The sequence below is a fragment of the Eucalyptus grandis genome, chromosome 9 (genome assembly GCF_016545825.1).
Source record: "Eucalyptus grandis isolate ANBG69807.140 chromosome 9, ASM1654582v1, whole genome shotgun sequence".
Lineage (NCBI taxonomy): Eukaryota > Viridiplantae > Streptophyta > Magnoliopsida > Myrtales > Myrtaceae > Eucalyptus > Eucalyptus grandis.
Window position 1 is genome coordinate 8,471,475 of NC_052620.1, and position 15,807 is coordinate 8,487,281.

General features: G+C 37.3%; 1 pseudogene; it reads right to left on the bottom strand.

Moving 5' to 3' along the window:
- Positions 1–909: 909 nt before the first annotated feature.
- On the bottom strand, positions 910–4,082 carry LOC104420221 (annotated as a pseudogene).
- Between the last annotated feature and the right edge of the window lie 11,725 nt (positions 4,083–15,807).

Below are 15,807 nucleotides of genomic sequence, written 5' to 3' on the forward strand. Positions count from 1 at the left end.
GATAATATTTCTTCCTTTATGCAATGTTTTGGGTTAATAATATTTTACCTACTTAACAATAAATTTGATACAATGATACAAATGATAATATTTCTTCCTTTATGCAATGTTTTGGGTTAATAATATTTTACCTACTTAACAATAAATTTGATCTACTATGCAAAAAAGAACTAGATTTCTTGAAAATTTGTCTTTTTGACAAAAAAAATATTTGTGGAAGTAATATGTAACCATAAAAAAGCATAGTTCCTTTAATATTTATGGACAATCTTCAATAAACAAAAAACTAAATATATGAAATTCTTAATCATGGTAAGTAGATTTTACATAGATATAGAAATACTTTAAAAAAACACAGTAAATAAATTTGGGACCACTAATTTAAATTGCAATTAAATGATAGAGGGTACTTTTGCCTTTTTGATGAAAATTGGAAGGATTTAGTTATATAAGGGGTGGAAATAGCACTATTCTTCGAATTCGGTCAAAGAAAAAAGAAACGAAAGAAATGGGAATTAGAATCAAGTCAGAAAACGACAATAAGCAAAATCCAAAGTCAAATTAATACGGATCACAAATCTGAATGCAATTACTGTCCAAGTCTTGTATCTAAGAGGCAAACAATTTGAAAGAGGTACAATTGAAGCAACCATACAGCAATAAACAAACCTACTGAATATCCTCTAAAAAAGCTTACATAAATCCAAAGATTATTTTTCAAACAAAAAGGTTTGGGCCTTGAGAATCTTGTCCTGCATCACTAATCTTCCGTGCCAAGCAAAGTCTAAGATTGTTAGTATCCACGTCACAAGTTGTACTTGTACATGTCTTCTCGAATTTAGAGATATTTTAATTTTTTGTATAACAAATGAATCCTCTCGGTACATAAATAAGTAATGAATGATTAAGTTATGGTCTCTTGAAGGCTTTTGTTTCACCACATCCCATGATCTCTGAAGGCAACTTGCCGACCTTCTCGACACCTTCTTCAAACACCACGCCCATGCCCATATAGAAATGAGACTCTATATGGCAATGGAACGCCCAAACGCCCGGGTTATCCGCCACAAATCTCAGGGGTGGACTGCGACCGTGTTCTTCATGATCGGGTTCGCCAAATTGTACTTTTTCGGGTCATTTTCGGCATCAAATTTCCCTGTCCCGTACCCAAGGACCCAGAAATCGTGGCCGTGGAGGTGCCACGGGTGCGTCTCGCTGTTGTTTACGGTCATGGTGTTTGCATTTTGCAGGATGATGTCCACTGTGGAGTTGAACTTTAGTCTATAGATTGCGTTGCTGGAGGTGGCATTGGTGTTGTTCACAACGCGGTAGATGTCATAAGTCGCGAAGTCGTGTAGCCGATCGGGCGGTGGGTGCTGATCGAACACATGGTGGAGATTCTCCTTGAGGGCGGTCAAGTATGGTGTATGCGGGAGTGTGAACGACACGTTGTTCACAGACCAACGGGTATAACCGTCAATCTTGTTCTGTGTGTTGAGGAGCACAATCACTCGGTCCGATTTTGGCGGTGGAGTGTGGACGTATCCTTGGCGGGCTTTGATCGCCACGCTCTGTGCCAGTCGTGGCGCGGTGTCATTCCAGATCGGGCCGGCGGGTGGATCTGTGGGGGGCACCCTCTTAGGGTGGTTCGGGTAGTAATTGAGGATGGCTAGACCAGGAGGGGTCGTGGCCGTGGCATCCCGGCCCACAATGTTGGTCGTGATCCAGTAATTTCTCGAGGGTTCTTGGTCAATTTTGATCAAGACGGAGTATGTCTCGCCCGAGTAGATGAACAGATTTTGGACCACGATCGGCTCCACATAGTGCCCGTCCGCTTCAACTATAGTCATGTTGTGACCCTGCAAAATAAAGTGAAATTCGTCACATAATCCAAGTAGTAAATATTAACGTACTAGTCTTGCAATGTTATATCCAAGAAGCATTTTAAATTTTAGTTTTATATAAAAGAAAATCAAATAATATCTCCCGAAAAAAAATGTGTATGAACGTAAAGTGCATACAGCGTTGTTCGACCTTTTTTTGGTAAGAGGGGAAACTCTTATTTGCTCGGCAAGTGGAAACTCATTAATAATTGACCTACATCAAGATTGCTGTTTACGACTTCTTCTCGTATCTTGGCCTCCCTCCCTCTCGTTGACTCCAACCAATTCGGCGCGACCGACTATATATATATATATATGCCAAATTGTCAATTTAACGTTTTGTCACCGTTCCGTGAACTTTAGTCTATTGAAAATTTCAAATATCCCAATAAAAAAGCTGAACTTATTAAGTTGAATGAAACCAAACTGTGTAAGGTCATTATAAATGTGAAATTTTGTCATACCACGATCAACCACGATCAACTGCTCTAAAAAGTTTAAGTTATTAGAAGAAAGAGTGATTTAATAGTTAAATATTATATCATTCTACTTCACGGTTAATCTGGTTTTTTTACTTGATACTAAGCTTGGAAGCATTTCATTGAGGAGGTAAGTAGGGCCTGGAAAGAATTAAACTTAAGATACTTCGGCTCTAATATAATATAAAATTTTGTGGGATCATCACAAACAACTATCAAAGTGTGAGCTATTAGAGAAAGATGTGATTTAATATTTAATTTATCAATAGAGATTCTAGTATACAACATCACAGCATAATTTAACACTTTCTCTTGTAATCCACAATGAAGATTTTTAATCTTTGAGACTTTGAGGTTATTAGAGGAGGCGATAAAAACAAAAGGTGAAACTGAAGGAATAATTCATAGGTGATGAAAGCTTACCTCAGTTTGAAAGCCGAGAGCCGATAGAGCCGTCACACTTGAAATTCTGAGACGGTATGTTTTACCTGGGACAACCGTCATCACGTATGGCGAACATTCAGGATTGGTTGTGTTACAAGCCGTTGGATCTGAGCTTGGAGTGGCCAATTTGGAGCAATCGAACTTGCCCTTCCCTTGAATTAGTAGTGACTGTAATTAAAGCAAAAAGAATGAGTTAAAAAAAGAAAAGAAAAGAAAAAAGATTACAAATGAGTGAAAATGGTGTTGTTTTTCCATAGTTGAGGAAATCAAATGAAGTTTATTACCTGAGGCTCCTCAACCCAAACGAAGGGAATGGAGGATAAACCAGCAGCTTGTTCGTAAGTGCTGGCGTGGTACCAGTCGTTGAGGATGATGCTCCTGTCGTAGTCGTAAGTGAACGGCTCGGCCACGCCATCCGGCAGCAAAACCCGGATCGACCCGTATAGTCCAGCCTCTCTTTGCATCCCGTAATGGGCGTGGTACAAGTATGTTCCAGGCTACATAGGGCAAAATTATAATGTCATCTAAACTGGCCTTGCAAGATGAAAGTTTGATCATCTCTCTCGGATCTATGTATGAACAAGTGCCGTTTGGTAAATTTGAGTGATGAAAGTATCAGGCTATGCTTTCTTACCTTTTACCAAAAAAAAAAAGTATCTGGCTATGCCTGGCATATATAAGACCAATTCCCACGAATTATCGGATGAGGTGTGGTTCACATGAAATTCACATGAACTTTTGATTAAGCAGAGGCCACATGAACATAGGTGAAAGATAATATTTGCATTGTCTATAAGGACTCACTCAATCAACGATAAAACGATAGGTAAAGTTGTCTCCACGCAAAATGTGGCACTGAGTCACACCCTCTGTTCTATCGCTCCATGGACTTCTAATCTGCACTTTCAATCTCACCCAAAATCATTGTCTCTATAAACTTCTTATAGCAATCTTTATCAAACACTAGATCGACACTTTCATAACATAGTTTCGACATAGTTTTCGACGCCATAGCTATATACCTGCCGGATTCTGTGCCAATGGATCGCAAGATTCTCTGTCACCAACCCATTGGTAACTTCCACGATGACGGTGTCTCCCTGCCGTGCTAGAATGGTTGGGCCCGAGGTCTTTCTGTTAATGGTGATGGCCAGCTTCTTGTAGCAATCCGGCGACTTAAACTCGTACTTCACATCCCACTTGTAGCACGGACTCCAGCCTCCGCCGACACCATCACCGCGAAAACACATAGCAACCATGCGACTAACCGACTCATCTTCAACTCTTACTGGAATCAAAACCGTGCGCACGACACACCACGTGTAGGAAATCGATCGAACGGATGTAGTTTGTGTAGCGACTATCCACCAAAACAACAAGATGCAAGAAGAAGAAGAAGAAGAAGAAGAAGAAGAAGAAGAAGAAGAAGAAGAAGAAGAAGAAGAAGAAGTCGGTATTAGAATATGCCACAGTCTTAGGCTCTTTGTTGGTATTTGTAATGTCCAAAGAGACACTACATGTTATATCATTCTAGTCATACGTATTGAATGTACTACTATTCAACGCGGATTTCTGCTCTTTGAGATTTGACCAGAGCCCATTCGCATGCGACGATTTATCCAAGACAATATGCCAAAACGGAAGAAATTGCATGATAACTTCGAACGCCTTGAGAAATCGAATTTCCTAATGTTCTCTAGGGAAAGAATTGGGAAAGAATATAAAACTACATATGACTTGATAAAAATACGACTTTGTCGCGGCCTGACTTGTCGCTGCTTTCAAGTGATGTTATCCGGCCAGCTCCCGCGCTTTCCACGAAAAAGGGAAGAAGAAAAAAGAAATTAAAAAAAAAGAAAAAAAAAAGAAGGTGAAACATCAAACTGAAGTCACGTGCAGTCTTTCATTAAAATGGTCTTGTAGATTTGCCCCAGACACATTTTTATTCTCCTAACGTTATTCTAAATGGAATTTAGTAATGCCAAATTTCTTCAAGGTTGAAGCTAATTTATTTATTTATTTTTTCCTCCTTTCTTTAATCTGCCTTTACTTATTGTATTGTATCGAATCCTATTTTATCTTTTAGAAAAAGTGAGAGTGGGAGGGAGATGTCGCAAATGCTTTGATTTTACTCTAATTTTCTTCACCCATTTCACATGTCAATAACTAGAATGAAAAATAATAATAATAATAATAATAATAATAATAATAATAATAATAATAATAATAATAATAATAATAATAATAATTAACACATTTGGAAATAAATGATTGATTATTATCACATGACTTGTTAAAGCCCCAAACCTTAGAGTACTTTGATACCGGCGCACAAATAAATATGTTCTTGGATCTTGCATTTAAAACCCTCCTTTATTCTTTTTATATATTGTAATGCCTAATGGTAATATATATATGATTTGATAAATATGTAAGTAGTTAAGGACTGCTTCTATTTGTGCACGGAATTCCTAATTTCAATCGAAATGTACACTGATCCAGTAGATAAGATTTTCCTCTTCTTAAAGTCAAAAAAAGACATCTCTTCCACCTGAGTTTCCCCCAAAACATTCATTTTTTTTCAGATATTTTTGCGACGGCTTTCATATTCATGTGTATATCTTTTATTACTATTTTATATTAAATGAGACCACAAAAATAAAAATGGCAAGATAACTTGTGTATATCGATGAAGAAAATAGAGATTTTGAAAGCATGACATGGATTCTCTAAAATGATACTATAGTGCACAAGATTATTTTCTCATGAATCGCACAACTTTAAGATTTTTGGGACAATTTTCCCAAGAATCGCATGAGATTATTCTCATCATCATGTATTCAGTCCAATCATGATCTAACTTCATTTAGTGTTTTCATTTACATATTCTTACATGTTGATCTTCCTGTAACTTTTCCGTATAGAATGCACGGAGTTTACACCTTCGCCTATTTCTCATGTTTTCTAACTTGCTACCAAAGCTAGGTTTTCCTAACTTGGTGCACATCCGGGTACACACCCTTTGCAACTTGGCGCTCACCCGTTGACACTTTGGAAGTTCGTGCCGTAGTTAGTTTTTGTTTTCAGTTGGCATTTCACTCCCCATCTCCACCTCCATTCAAGATCGTTCATCACATGGTACTTTTCTAGCAATGTCGCATATCGGATACTTTAATCAGACAATTCGTTCACTTCCCATCAGTTCAGGGTTTTCCTCCACTCTCTCGTTAAGGTCCCAGTCTTTTCCTCCACTCTCTCATTAAGGTCCCGACGCTCACATCCTATGTTGGCATGGGTCCATCCATCTCCTCTAGTTCCCATGTAAGGCCCTGCTTAGAAGCGATTGGGATTGTAAAACCGACACCATCAATCCAAAAACTAATTCCGATTCAAGCTCTGGCTCAACAAGCTTCCAAACAGCTCTCGTTATAGATTCCATGGCCTATAGTTGAAGATTCCTAGAGTTCACGGTTGTTGTTGTAAGAGTTTTCCTAATGTGGATTACATTAATTGATATTGTAATTTACTGTTTTTACGGCTACCGTAAAACATGGTTGGTCTAAGGTGAGATAGAAGGTTTCTTAATTAGTCTAATATGGGCTGGCTAGTGTGGGCCGAGTTGAGCCTGGCCCGTAATGAAGGGGACTAGCTGGAAACTCTATAAATAGTGCTCAAGTCTCTCATCTAACTATAATTCTCACATGTATCCTCACCTAAGGGCTGTTTACCTAATGCTACACGTGAGGGGGATATGGAGGGTAATAAAGGAGAAGGACTTGCGCGTAGAACATTGTGTTTCCGCTTACGCTTCAAGAACAATGAATCCCAAAACATGTGCGTTAATCTTTCTATTCAATTATGCATCTCCTTGTTCTAGTTATGGAGATCTTGGGATTACGCAATTTGCGTCCAACATGTGGTATCAGAGCAACCATAACCCTAGAACTTGAACGCATAAAGTTTTTGCCATAATTTGTGATTTTCGAGATTTTTTTGTTCAATAAAAATAAAATTAAATCATAAATTCGGATTGGGCTCGATGAGACGAGCAAGAAAATCGGCGGCGCGTCGCCGAAGGAGGCCGCACGTGCCCCCACGCGCGGCCACGCGCCGCCTGGGCGTCGAATGTGCGCCGCGCGTGAGCTCCACCCGCCGCGCACTCAGGCGGCGCGTGTGGGCACGTGGAGCCTCCGTTCAGCGCGTGGATGGTGGCGTTAGGTTCATATGATCATCCTCTACGTTGTGGTGTATTTATTTTACATGTTTGATAATTTTATGGATGTGAAAATACATACGGAATCCTAAATACATGTATTTTTAGTGTATTTTTGCGTATTTTTCTTATATTTTTTGTGATTTTGGAAATATAAGTGTTGGGTTACAGGTATGTTATCACATAAACATTATAATGGTGTGATTCATTAATAAAAATTAAACTTTATTGTGAACTGAAGCTGGCTTAATGAGATACAACCATTATGGAATAGTAATTGAGCTATGTATTGAGCTGATGAGAAACAGTAAAGGTTATGAAACTTTTGTTGCTCAAGCATACTCCTTGACATGCTGGTAATCTTTGAATGATAGACGTCTTAAGAACTCGTGACCAAACTGATTGTACTGATTAACATATCTGTTGTATGTGGGTAATGCATGTCAATTAAGTTACTGCATATTGTACATGAACTCATCTGGTCACTTGTTAATGTCTATCAAGTTGAATATTTTTATGGTTAAGAAGTATGACAACATTTACGCAGAGCAATAGTATCTACTGTTAAATTTTAGATATTTGGTTTTCTGATTTGACTTAATTAATAGGCCACTGGTTGATTACAATAATAATTTGTTACTTAAAAATTAGCAAATAAATAAGTTATTGGCATTGGAGTTATTTTTTATCTTATGAACTCATGAGTGATAATGGATCAGCTGTCAAGCTTATCGATTTAGTGTACCATATATTACTATTGATGTTAATTTGTGAGAGATATATTAGATCAGCATTCTTTTTATGTTGTTCTGGTAATATGTAATCGGGGTACATAAGAGATGTTTTATTCTCTGTTATGAGAAGTTTCTTGTGTTACTGTAATCAATGATCTTATTGGAATCTGTCTTTCAAGTTCGTTGTATATATATATATATGCATGATTAATTTTTATTAATGAATAAAGTAATGTAATTAGCATGATGTATGATTTTTGTGATATGCTGCCCCTATCACTAAAGTTTAAATTACATGTATGTGGTGTATGTGAGCAGTAAAGTTTATATCCCTAGTATGAGAGAATTTCAATGATTCAATTGAGTAGTGACCACCAAAGTGGCACGCTTGATTGAGTTTGAAAAATTTCGATCTCGTATGATGATTGGGATGTCTCTTGATCTAATGCGTAGTCATACTCCCAAAGGAGGTGATTGTGTATTAGTTCATGGAGGGATACATGATAGTGTGGTGGAGGAGTGACTGATTCTAGTGATTCATATGCCCAAATGTGATGAATTCACGAAGAATTGGAATATATTCTTATAACCGCTATCATGTGGGGAGTGTACAACTGCATGTCATGTATTCTGCCGAAAGGTGATTATATGATTATGCGTGTAACTCTCTGGATGTGTACTTGTACGTCAAGTTACACGGTACTCACATGATGCTAATTATATATATATATATATATATATATATATATATATATATTGCTTGATTTTCAGTCACATTTTCTGTAATTAATAACTTCGTTATTATTGAGGTTTTTACTGCTTCAAATTTTAAGTTGTTGACATATAATTTGTTGTTTGAGAAAAGAGTAATTGAATTTGCTTATTGTCCATGAAGCGTTCCATTTTGGAACACTTGAAAAGAGATTTGCTTACGGACTGCACTGCTATAAGATGATGGAAGCCTTAGTTGCTTGAAATTATGTCTTGTCTGATATTGAAATTAAGACACATCTACACAGATTGTGTTTAAGTCCTAATGACATATACATCTCGTATATGATTAAAAGGTTGTTTCCGAAAGTTTTCTATTTAAGGAAAATCATCGAGATAAATAATAAAACAGTTACAATTAGTCTTAAAATGTTGTCAGGTTTAATAGTGGCTGTGAGTATTTTGGTAAGTATGACAATGTGAAATAGCTTAAAGGATTATTTGTCAAATACTTGGTAGATTCTAGGGTGGTAATTTAATTACTATATCTGAAAATTCTGACAAAAAGATTTGGCCGAAAGGCATAAATGCACCATATTGAACATGGTTATGAATATGATTAGTAAGACTAATTTATCTGTTTTTTTGTGGGCTGATATTATGAAAGCAATTTTTTCACATACAAAATGTGTCTCTTATTAAAGTTGTTTCATAAACTTCTTTTGAATTATAGATTGAACATAAATTACTTGAATCATATGAAATTTAGAGGTGTCATGCAAAAGTGAGGTTATCTAATCTAATATTAAGTGCGTTGGAATTCAGATCCACTCGGAATTATTTTGTATCTTATGTAGATTGTTAAAGGGGTATTGATTTTATGACCCTAAAGAATGTACAAGAATTATGGAATCACATACTCTAAAGTTTCTAAATATTCTTTCAAAGTGAACGTGGCAATAATAATTTATTTTGATATAGAGTTACGTCAAATAAATACAAAATCTATATTGTGCAATTGGAGGATTTTGCAATAGATGTTTCAAGTAAACTTGTGTGTATCCTGAAAAGTCTTATTCATAGTTTTAAGCAAGTTTCTAGACAATATTATTAAAGTTTCATAGTGTTATTATTTTGTTCAATTGGGAACAAAGTAATTCAATATACTGTAAGGTCAATGGGAGGAAATTTATTTTTTCTCATACTCTATGTACATATTATTTTTGCTTACAAGTTGTTATCTTGAGACATCTTATATCCTTTGTACTGAGGTCTGTAAGGATTGTTTTTGTCATATTATATTAGATTTTCTCGGAGGACATTTGCTGATTATATATTAGAAATATTCAATATACATTATTACAAGTCAGGAATTGCTCCTGTTGTTAAGGGTGATGGACTAAATCTATCACATTATCCTTATTTAGATATTGAGAAAATCTAATTAAATGGTGTACCTTGTGTTAGTGCACTTAAAAGTATAATATATATTCAAATTTACACTAGACTAAATATCGTCTTTGTGACGAGACCTCTAGGCAGATATCAGTCAAAATAGGACGTGATCTTTGGGTTGCTGCCAAGAAGGTTTTGAGGTACTTAAAAGGACAAGAAATTATATGCTAATTTACAGACATGTTTAATTCTTGCAGTTAGTAGGGTATTTAGATGTAAATTTTGTTGTTTGTTATTATGACAAGAGATCAATAACATAATACATATTTATGTTAGCAAGAAGTGCAGTGAATAAAATTCTATGTTATCTTCTACTATATAAGCAGTGCAAGTAACATTATTTTAGGTTGTTACTTGGGCTATTAGGCTCAGGAACCTCATGAATGAGTTGATTGTTTTAACTTTATGGATAGACCCATATGGTTATATTGAGATAACAAATTTGTAGTATTATTTATTTACTACAGAGGTCTCAAGGGGTCTAAATATCTGGTTGTCAAAATTTTTGACCAAAAACAAACGGTACAGAAAGGTGACGTTTTAATATAATATATTTGCATAGATGATGTGATTGCAGATTTACTAATTAAAGGCCTACGCCCATGTGTATTTAAACGACATGTCATTAGTATAGGCCTAGAAGTATTATGAGATGCTGTTGTTTAGTGGGAGCTATTTTGACTTTACTTTGATAAAGATTTCATCTGTGTTCGTTACATTTTGTAACGGTTTGATATGTGTCAACTTTTGTATTCAATAAAATATTTTTGAAAGTGTTGTTATTATGTTGAATACATATTGATAAAGTCTCAAGGGATTGTATAAACCTTGAGTGAAGGCTAGGGGCATCCGGGCATCTGGTTATTAGCCTTGTGCATATATCTTGTGATACATAAAGAAAGGTTAACCGTAAGGACAAGACATATATGGGTTTATTGGAACCATAAAGCATTCTCTAGTAGCATAAGTTTTTGTGACGCCTAAAGTTAAGAGAATGGTGACTGACAAATGGGATTTCTCTATGAGAGATTTTGTCCATTTGCCACACTACCATATTGAATCTATATTAATAAAGTTGAGAGCATTCGTGACCATGGAAGGCTCTATGTGTATACATGCAGTTACTGCCATGATTCGGTGTTTAAGACTTTATGGGATATGATTGACTATTAAGAATTATCTTTGGACTAATATGCGCACATAAGGTACGATTTCAATTAATATAGTCCAAGTGGGAGAATGTAAGAGTTTTCCTAATGTGGACTACATTAATTGATATTGTAATTTACTGTTTTTACGGCTACCGTAAAACAGGGTTGGTCTAAGGTGAGATAGAAGGTTTCTTAATTAGTCTAATATGGACTGGCTAGTGTGGGTCGAGTTGAGCCTGACCCGTAATGAGGGGGACTGGCTGGAAACCCTATAAATAGTGCTCAAGTCTCTCCTCTAACCCTAATTCTCACATCTATCCTCACTTAAGGGGCATTTACCGAACGCTACATGTGAGGGGGCCACTTCATTGAGCTAGTGATACGAAGGGCAATAAAAGAGAAGGACTTGTGCATGGAATATTGTGTTTCCGCTTACGCTTCAAGAACAATGGATCACAAAACAGGTGTGTTAATCTTTCTACTCAATTATGCATCTCATTGTTCTAGTTATAGAGATCTTGGGATTACGCAATTTGCGTCCAACAGTTGTTCCCTGCAAAATTTAAATTATCATACAACAACGATTTATTAAAGACTCCATGCCTCCGCCGCCCAGGCGTCAACCTAATTTGCCTACCCCTCCAGTAAATTTCATGTGCTTCGACGAACATGCACAGATATGAACTCCTGAATGACAAGGCCCCCAGCCAGGCCTATGTCGTACATCACTAGATAGCTTACTCGAATAAAAGTCAGTCCGGGAATAGAGGGACAGTCTATTTCAGCACACTCGACCTCTACATCGGATGGTAGACCGTAAAATACCCCCCGCGTGACGGCAGGAAGCGGCATACTGCTAATCTGAAATGTGGGTCCCCAAAGGGGTGAGTACAACCACTCAGCAGATAGGGAAATCCAATAACAACTCAAGGTATCATGCAATCATACATGCATTACAGGCATTACTTACCTTGAAGCCATGCGTATACTATCATGCATCATCATATCAATTTATAACACATACATGTGTATCATGATCGTATCATACATGTCATCATCATCATGACATCATTACATCATACATGTCATCATCATCACGGCATCATTACATCATACATGTCATCATCATCATGACATCATCACATTACACATGTCATCGAGCCATATCATATATCATCATCATTATCATCACCACGCATATCATCATGCATATCATATCATGGTGATCATCATTATTTCACATCACATATCATCATCATCATCATCATGCATATCATCATCATTATCATGCATATCATATCATGGGTGATCATCATTATTTCACATCACATATCATCATCATCATCATCATCATCATCATCATCATGCATATCATCATGCATATCATATCATGGGTTAATTTCCACTTTTAGCTTTCAATTTGATCACCACATCACCCATTTCTCAATTCATCAATTTCATCATCCCCTCGGGCAAAGACCTCCGAGGTTCCCCAGAATTCAGCCTCCCAGGCCACCGGGCATCCGGCCCCCCACATTCCGGGCATCTCGCATCTCAACTAGCATCACGAGACATTCCCTTCGGGCAGAAACCTCCGACAGGGCTTCCGGCATTTACACTCCCTGGCCGGGCATCCCGCACCCCAATCCTAGGATCGCGAGGCATTCCCTTCGGGCAAAGACCTCCGACAGGGCTTCCGGCCCCCCACATTCCGGGCATCCTGAATCTCCCAGGGAATCCGGCAATGCATCTCTGTACATTCCGGCCTCATCCTCCACCACAACCACTTCCTCACTTATCATTATCCACATTTATCATTATTTTGATCTCATTTTAACATGGCATATGGCATGATATCAAACAAGTCATACTTGGCATAAGATCCACACATGCATCACAATTCAAAGTCATACATACACCAATGTCTCATTATACATGCAACAGTATATAATTATTTATTAATAAATTCAATGGAATTTATGGCCAATAAAATAATCCATTTTATTTTATTATATATATATATATTTTTAACAATAAATATTAAATTCAATATCTATAAATTCCCAAAATTATAAAAATCCAAGCAATCATTAAACAAACCAATAGGATGACAATTTCATACAAAATTCATGGCCAAATTGAATTTCACACAATTTCACAATTTCCACAAAACAGCACATAATATTCGGATAAAACAAGAATGCACAGTTTCCAAAGAAATTCGATTAAAATATCCATACGGCCTCCAAAAATTACAAAATTTTACAGAGTTATAGCCAATACATTTTCGTGCAACTTTCATGAAGAACTTCAAGCCAGATTCTTTTTATATTATTTTATACATCCTCACGAAGCTTCTGGATCCATTACCGCATCGTCCAGTGTACACATCTCCAAAATATTGAGATTTCACCTACCTTTTCTCTTTCGTTTCCTCTGCAATTTAGATATGTTATACATAAAGGTGTCCTCTAAAAGTTTCATGAGAGATCTAGGTCAAATAACCAGAGTATAGTCATCATATATGTCCATGAAGTCTCGGGTATCTCGGAATTCATCACCAGAATCATCATCTTCAAGATCTAGTTGATTTACTAGAATATACATGTTCATTTCACTTCAAATTTCAGTATGTTGTAGTTTAAGATGTCTCCTACAACTTTCATGAAGAAATCGAAGTGAGCTTTTCATCACAAACCAACATGCAATCACGAATCTAGCAAGAGGTCAGTAAAAACTCTCCAGATCTGAGGTCTCCGTAGAATAAGACTTTAACCCCTCAAATCTCCATAATGTTCCACGAAATTTCAGTATGTTTTAGTTCAAGATGTTAGCTACAACTCTCATGAAGAAATCAAAGCCAAAATCGGACTCTAAACACACATGCAAGCTCAAACAAGTTACTGACTCACACGATCCGAACACAAACAGCCATACCATTCACACACAACTCCTCCATGCTTCGGTATTTCTCATCTAACACCCAAAAACTCAACATGCAAACGACATACAAGCATGCAAGAGAAGCTAGAGGACTTCCACTTGCCTCTAGAATGGACGGTCGACGGCGTAGGGCGGCGAACACGGCGAATGGACGGCGACAACCCCTCGGCTCCGCCTCCTTCCTCTCTCGGCCTCTCACTCTTTTTCTCAAATTCTCTCTCTCTCGCACACCTCTCTCTCTCTCTCTCTCTCTCTCTCTCTCCTTGGGCGAGCAAAATGGCCAGCCACCCTCTCTCTCTTCCCTTCTTATACCCCCAAATCCTCATGATTAACAATCATTACTTGCCTAAAAACCAACCAATGCATGGCCTTCCCCTTTGCCACTTGTCCAATTACATGCATCATGGGCCTTGGAGTTGGGCTTCTTGGGCTTGGGCCATCCGGCCAATTCTTGGGCCTCCTCTTGGGCTGGTCGACGGCCCACTAGTGATACGAAGGGCAATAGAAGAAAAGGACTTGCGCATGGAATATTGTGTTTCCGCTTACGCTTCAAGAATAATGGATCCCAAAACAGGTGTGTTAATCTTTCTACTCAATTATGCATCTCCTTGTTCTAGTTATAGAGATCTTGGGATTACGCAATTTGCGTCCAACAGTTGTCCCTGCAAAATTTAAATTATCATACAACAATGATTTATTAAAGACTCCACGCCTCCGCCGCCCAGGCGTCAACCTAATATGCCTACCCCTCCAGTAAATTTCATGTGCTTCGACTAATCTTCTTCCATTTTCTATTCCCAAATCTTTTTCCTCTTATAGTGAAAGTGAAGTCTGCTAGCGCGGCGACGAAATTGCCTCGCAAAGCATGTGAATAGAAGTTTGTGGGGAGGGGGGCGGTGAAACCCATGCAGACCAAATTTGTCCCAACCGTTGATCATATATCTTTAAAAATGGCTCACTTAATTAATTATTGAGATGATATCAATCCATACGATCTATGCAATAGCTTTTTCCAAGTGTGGGGTCAAAAGGGCTAGGAAGCTATTTCTTGTTGTTTTCGGCTCTCTCGAGAAGTTATTTGTTGAGGTAATATCTATTAAATTATATCTCAAATTTGAGTTCATGTATGAAACCCAACCCAATTGTAAGATATAGAGTGGTCTGTATTAGATAAGGCATAAAGCAAAGTCCGAGTTGGATTTCGATTTGATGCTGCCTTCTTCGTATTATAATCTAAGATTACGAATTGTTTTGCTCGTTGGATATTTAAATCAAGATTCGGCGTCAACAAGATAATCTCCAGGTTTGATCATAAAGTGAATTAAATTAAGAAAGGTTGTTGTCAATTGGACTTTTAGGGCATGAGGGTTTGACAGTGAAAAGATCCCTTACCATTCGACATAAGATTGGCGGTGTATCTAAACTAGAGGTCCGCTACTTATTAGGTTGGAACTGAAGAAAATTTGAATCAAGATTACTCAGCCACGCTACGAGCAAATCAGACATTTGTGATGAAGAACACCAAAACCAATACTACAACATCAAAAGTTTGTGGTCCGGATTTGAAGAACATCAGATCAAGCTTTTTGAGCATGGTACAAGGGTAATGTAATTGGCTTCCTTTTTAATTCTACATGCTTCTTATTAAAATGCACAAATAATGTTTTGGAGACACATTGTGTTCTTTTATTTGAAGAGTGGTCGTACAGCACAAGAGGTTCTTGAGTTAGCCATGCAAAAAGAGGTGATTTTGCGTTAGAGTTCACATCCAAATTGGGTGCTTTATTTGTAAAT